This window comes from Marmota monax, unplaced genomic scaffold (genome assembly GCF_021218885.2).
Source record: "Marmota monax isolate L192 unplaced genomic scaffold, Marmota_monax_Labrador192_F-V1.1 WCK01_AAM20220418_F8-fsc00012, whole genome shotgun sequence".
Lineage (NCBI taxonomy): Eukaryota > Metazoa > Chordata > Mammalia > Rodentia > Sciuridae > Marmota > Marmota monax.
The window spans coordinates 28,554,455-28,560,038 of record NW_026695227.1 but is presented as its reverse complement, the minus strand read 5'-3'; the positions used below and the strand labels follow the sequence as shown (position 1 = coordinate 28,560,038).

Here is a 5,584-nt window from a genome sequence, read left to right as displayed (position 1 = left end):
ACGATCTTACTCTCAGGCGACGAGAGTTGGTTGTGAGCAAATACATGGAGTTTCCCTCGCGCTTATATACTCTATCAAACTTGTTTATGTCTAACTTATCTAACATAAGCACACTACCTAGTTACATCATCAACTTATCTAACATGGGCATACTATCTAGTCATCCTATAACCAAAACATGTTTACAACTAAAAAGTCACTTAGTCACTGCAAAGTCCAAAACAAGTCCAAAACAAGTCCTTTTGCTGATTCATGTTGTTTATTCATCCTTGATGTTTACTCCTGTCACCCAGCGCCCACTTTAACATGGGATTGACTTGTAGATGAAGCACCCCTTATTACATGTAGAAAATGACAAACCCCAAAAGTAGTGAGACCTGGGAAAAGGGGAGTAAGAAGGAAAGCCATACATTGAGAGCACTGATCCTTTCCCAGTACATTCTTTCCCGGTGAATAAAACAAACCCTGAGGAAGAAGTGTCCGTCAAACCTGGAAAGGCAGTCTTTGGGAAGAGATCAAAGCATTAATCCTTCTGTTACTGCTGTTTACCTGTGATGAGTCCTTGCTTCCCCAAATGCTGAAGTATAACACCAGAGAAGCATGCCGAGGCAAGTGTAGAGTGGAAAATAGAAGCTTATTAAAGGACAGCAGAAAAGACTTCTCCCCAGAGGAAAAAGGGGACCCAAAAGTTGGAATCCGTGGAAGGGGGAGGTCTTCCCTTTTTTATAGCTAAAGTCTTCTTTCAGCTTCCCCACACTCCTGTCCTTTGTTTTCTGTTATCTTGCAGTGATAGAATGCAGGTGGGAAGGCCAAAAGGTCCGGGGAATAGGTGGGCTGGAGGAGTAATCTGGGCAGAAAGGGCCTGGGGCGGCTTTTGGATTAGCACCTCCCAGTTTGCTGGGAGCTGCTTCATTAACATTTCCTTAGGAAGGGCTCCAGGGCCTTGGGGACATTAACATTTCAACTTCCCCAAGTGCTGCTCTGCTTTCCTGGACTACATTCTCAATAATGGCCTCCATTTTGTTTATCTTACTTATATTAGACTCGATTTACCTAACTAGCTTTAAATCTGGCTTCACTTCTGTAAAAACTTCTTTCCAAATACCAACCACTGACCCCTGGCTCTCCATCAGGCCAGTAAGATAAATCCCAGAAACTGACCACTGACCCTAGACTCCCTCCCATTTTGCTCTGTAAAAAAGACCCCAAATTCCTAAGCACTAAAACTGACCCCTTCACTGATTGATAGAACAAACTCCAAATTCCTGGGCGCCCAAAGAAAACTGATATGCTCACTAGACCACCTCTCAGAATAACCTATAGAAGCCCAGGCCCTTTCTTTTTTTCAGGGGCTCATTTTCTACCAGGAAAGTGGGTCCCACCATGGCGTCATTTCGTCCCTGCATCCCCTGCCCCTGTGTGAAACTTCATTCCTGAATAAAGCTCTGAGCTGATTTGTGAAGTTTGCATTTGTCCTGATCTTTCTGCACTAACACCCCTAAATAGCATAGCCACCAAGACAGTTCCAGAGAAGAGCAAGTAAAGTCAAAAACTCCACTTCCTGAAGTGAAGGAGGAGTTGAACACCTGATTGGCAAAGAGTATAGAAGGTGATTCCAGTTGTCCCAGTAAACATCAAACAGTAATAAACTTGGAGACAGCATTGTCTCCTTTGTCATTGTCTGCTCAGAGTCATCCCCTCCCCCCTTCCTTCCCCCCTTCCCTCCCCCTCCCTCCCTCTTCCCCCCCCCCCCACCTCTCTCTCTCTGTCTCTCCTGCTCTCTGCTTAACCCTCTATAATAAAGTTATCTTGCATGGCTCTTGGTGTCTGACTTTAAAATTTCTTTTATCAGAACATAAGAACCAAGCTTTAGAGTTTCACTCCCTGTTTTCCTGTGACACCAGCAATTTATTTTCCATATTTGGGGAAAAAGTACCTAAGCTAATTTAGCTCTTCGTCTATCACTTTCAAGCCAAAGCCCCTTTGTTTTCAGGTGCTTTGACTATGGGGTTCCACCTAGGTCCAGTAGAGACCACCGTGGTAACTCTATGTGCACTCTCCTAATAATAATTTGGAATTATCTAATAATTTGCTAGCAACCCCTTCAAAGTCCCTTCCAACCTGTGCAGTGAGGCATTTGCTTCTGATGCCAGCAAAGTTGGTTCCAGCTTTGGTTGAATGACAGACTGTCAAAATTCCTGGTCATTCAAGGCCAAACCACTTAGGAGGACAGACGCTGGTTAAGCCATCTAGTCACCATTTATGTGTTTTGGGGGTGTTGGTGTTTTAGGGAACAGTGGAACTAGAGCAGCACCCTAACTACACTCAGATCTGTTTCTTGGTTTTCTTTTCCAAGGTTGGTCCTTAATACCTGGGACTTTTTAATTGATGAATTCATATAAAAGAGGCTGAAGAAAGTGGAAGAAACTCCTGCTTGTCCCCAGAAGATTGAAGGAATTGCCAAGGAGGGAGATGCAGAACAAAACCACCAGGCCCTGTAATGCCAGATTCGTGGGACCCCAATAGACCTCCAGGAGCCGAATCCGATGCAATCACACAAGAGTCTTTATTGCAAGCTTTATTGAGCCTGGACTCACAACCATTCTGGATGCAGCGGTCCCAGGGAATGAGTCCTGGTCCTTTGTTCAGTGAGATTTTATAGGTTTGGGGGGGATACTCTAAGGGTCACAACATGTCACAGCAAATCATTTCACACCGCAGGAAAGTCAAACGACAACTCTTAACATTGATTAGCACATTCACTGGTGGGAACAAGTTGGGTAGGGGTGATTGGTTAGTACAAGAGGGGGATTCCTTTGAACTGATTGGTTTAAGCCACGAGGGGAGTATGTGCTGAACTACATAGTTTCCCAACATGTTATCAACCACCATAAACTACTTGGGGGTCATCTGGCATCCCAGGTATTTTTCCTGTCTCATGCCGATTGGTGGTTGCTAGGGGTTGCTATAGGTCCTCACCTAGCCTAACTGAGTCAGGGACACCTGGCACCGCAGATCTCTACTGTTATTTGCAGACAAACAACTCAGCAAGGTGGGTATATGCCTAGGAGTACTCTGTGGGTTTTTCCAAGGACAAGGGTCACTCCCCTTTCCTTGGACAGGCTTTGCTCTGAGGTAGAGGCTGGTTTCTCAAAAATGGAGTCACATCAGTTTCTCATCCCCCCCTTTGTCTGGAAACTTGGGGACCAATCATGGTTCCCTCAGTTGGAGGTTTATTTGGGCAGGCCCTACATCTTGGTAAACAGTCCCCCTCAGGGGACAGTCTTCACTTCCCAGACTCACTCAAAATTGACCTCCTAGATCCGACCTGACTCAATTTACCTATTTACACTGACTGTCTATCTATTTCTGGCTTCAGCCCCAAGCCAGCTGTAGACCATATTATGCTCATATCCACTGAGTGCTGCCCATAGTCCTTCTTGCTTTTTCCTCCCACCTTCCCTTTCTCCCCCTTCCCCTTCCTTCATTCCTTTCCTCCTTTTCATAAAATCAAAACAAAAACTATTGGATAAATTAGTTTATGTTTACAGTATCTACATATAACTTCAATTACAAGGAAAATCAAGTAGTTAGGAGATTAACTAAGTTAGGATGTTCCGATTCTTTTATGGGAAGATTCACTGTGTGAATAGCATTTTTTTTTTTTTGCTAAATTAGAAAGAAATGATATGGTTATGATCCATCTGTAGGAATCAGGTTATTTGCATTTGCAGAAAATCAGGGAGGCAAATTTGGAGGAGCAATTAAGATTCACCTAGAACCTCTTCTATATGCCCGACTGCCTTCTCTGGACAGTAGGCGGTGGCAGATTTGGAAAACTAGGACTAGGAAAAAATCCAGAGCATAAATACCCTAAGAACACCAGACCAGGAGTTTCAAAGGCAAATAATGATTGTGGGACCAGATAGGAGATGTCAATGAGTAAATGTCCAGTAACTATTCTTGGTAACTATATTCATTTTGCATATTAAACATGGAAGATTGTCCTAACTTCTTCCAAGAATTGTATTTTTTTCCTGAAATTCTTTTTTCTTTTTTTTTTTTTTTAAAGACAGAGAGAGAGAGAGAGAGAGAGAGAGAGAGAGAGAGAATTTTAATATTTATTTTTTAGTTTTCGGCAGACACAACATCTTTGTTTGTATGTGGTGCTAAGGATCGAACCCGGGCCGCACGCATGCCAGGTGAACGCGCTACCACTTGAGCCACTCTTGAAATTCTTAAAGCTCTCATTATATCTCTTCTTTGGCCACTTCTTATATATACATGGGAAAAGAAAAATGTTTCTCTACTATAAGGAAGAAACAGAAATGAGAGCATGGTGGTAGTAAGTGAAAATATATAATCATCTTCAGTGTTGGAGACAATAGGGGAAGGTGAGGATTGTGGAAAACTGGAGAATGCATGTGCCAATTAAGTGGACAGTAGCCATTCTCTTTTGGCAGATTACTTCTTGAGGAAGTATTGATACTGGTGTGGGGGGGAACCTAATTATACCCTTTAGTTTCACTTGTTCTTTTTTTTTTTAAAAGAGAGAGAGAGAGAGAGAGAGAGAGAGAGAATTTTTTTAATATTTATTTTTTAGTTTTTTTCAGCGGACACAACATCTCTGTTTGTATGTGGTGCTGAGGATCCAACCCAGGCCGCACGCATACCAGAAGAGCGTGCTACCGCTTGAGCCACATCCCCAGCCCTCACTTGTTCTTAGTTGACTTAGAAATCACTAAGTTTGGAGGCCAAACAGCTGGACAAGGCATTATTAGTCTCTCACTGACCTTGCTGTAGATAATACCTCCGGCATGTGGTTCATGATAATAATATTTGCGTAAGTACTAACTTAGGAACTTTAGGACTTGAAGACTGCTTTTGCTGAAAACACTGACTCTTCATTTGGACCTGCTGATGTCTGATTGGAATGGGATAAAAAGGAATCTCTGCCTTCACATTCTGTCTCCTTTGTGCCTATGATGGGTTGGAGTCTACTCAGCTCTTCATGTGGACATGTTGGACATTTGAGAAATGTTTTGTCCAAAACTATAATATAGAGATAATTGGTCCTAGATTTGTTTAGTCTCTCTCTCCTCCCTCTAGGGCTAAAGACACCTACCAACAGCCATTATTGGAAGTATAAGACCATGAAAGGAGTGAAAAGAGGTGGCACTTGAGTTTCTGGAATGTCTCCACCTATTCCCAGAAAAGACAAGAGGATTCCTCCCATGCATCAGCCTTTCTCTCTCCCTCATCATTCCTGCATCTGTGGGATGAGCTTCTGAACCTAGGTTTTGTAACAATACGTCTTCAATACTGTCAGATATTCCAATATTTCAGAAGAAAAAGCTGGATATATAGATTTTATGAACTATATCCTGATTTTTAAATATTGGTGCAACACACACACACACACACACACACAAACACCACACGGGTAAAATCAAACAGCTTTGTGGCTTTGCACTTATTGGGTTACACTCGAGCTAGACAGTAAAGGTGTCCAATTTAAGCAAATATTTGGGAATCAGGGACCACATAGCATCAGATCAAAGTGGGGCAGTGGGTAGAAGACAGG

At 42.8% G+C, this 5,584-nt stretch overlaps 1 long non-coding RNA gene across 1 annotated transcript in view; it reads left to right on the top strand.

The window, feature by feature from the left end:
* LOC124086912 (uncharacterized) overlaps positions 1-4,012 on the top strand; it is a 28,486-nt gene extending 24,474 nt beyond the window's left edge. The window contains exon 3 of the long non-coding RNA XR_006849966.2: positions 2,357-4,012. This is a non-coding gene — a long non-coding RNA (uncharacterized LOC124086912). The remainder of the gene's footprint in view (positions 1-2,356) is intronic.
* Positions 4,013-5,584: the final 1,572 nt, after the last annotated feature.